Source organism: Clinocottus analis, unplaced genomic scaffold (assembly GCF_023055335.1).
Source record: "Clinocottus analis isolate CAN_PGR_092001 unplaced genomic scaffold, fCliAna1.0.p SCAF_18, whole genome shotgun sequence".
Lineage (NCBI taxonomy): Eukaryota > Metazoa > Chordata > Actinopteri > Perciformes > Cottidae > Clinocottus > Clinocottus analis.
The window spans coordinates 17,741,188-17,742,227 of NW_027175909.1; positions in this window are offsets into that span (position 1 = coordinate 17,741,188).

The following is a 1,040-nucleotide window of genomic DNA, read 5'->3' on the forward strand; positions in this document are numbered from 1 at the left end:
TAAACAAAACCATCCGAACAGCTTCAGAAGCTTTCAGGCAGTCGGTAAATAAACATCACAAACGTCGGAGTAGACAGATGTACATTTAACAACAGAACAATGATTTAATTCCTCTGGTTCAGGCGCACACGGTGGAACTTCTTCAGGAATCGGACGTCACAAACCAAACAGCCGTGTGGCGGCGAGCCGGCAGCTGTTTGAAACGTTTGAAAACCGAAGCGCGACGGCGACGAGGCGGGAAGCGATCGGAGGTGTCGTCGTCTCCACAGACGGAGAAGACGACAGCGTTCTGGGGAGGAACAAAACAGGAATAATTGCTGACAAGTGGACTTCACTGGACTGGAAGTTTGGGAACTTAATTATTATCTTCTGGTTGGTACTTTTCTTCAATATGAACATTATTGCCAATACTGCGTTTTCCCGCCAAAAAACGAGTGCTCTTCAAAGTACGTTTTAAAGCTTTACTTTTCTATTGACAACTAAAGTTTAGGTAATAATATTCCCAGCATAGAAACTGCATTTCCTAGATGTAGTATCAGTTTTGTTTAATATGAAGAATATTACCAATACTGAGTTTTCCCGCCAAAAACGAATGTCGGTTTTTAAACATGACAATCTTGTTTTATTTTTTTCGGCATATTTTTTTTGTGTTGACTTTATCAATGTAATTCCTTTGTGTTGTTTTAATTTGTAATAATACTAGCTGACGTTAATGGTAAATAACTGAAAATACTCTGAATTCATCTCAAAAGGCTCGTTTCTCTCCCTGTTGCTTAGTTTGAATGTTTTAAAGCTTTACTTTTCTATTGGCATCTAAAGTTGGGGTAATAATATTCCCAGCATACAAACTGCAGGACATGTGGACATTTCTTCAGGATAGTGTCAGTGTGTATGTCCTTATGGATCATCAATAACCTGATCTGTGATCCGATCCGTTGCACCACTGATGAGAAAAAAAAACAGAAAATGTTACCCTACAAAATAAGAGCAACATCCTCTCAGTGAGCCGACATCAGGCAATGGACTGAAACTGCATTCGC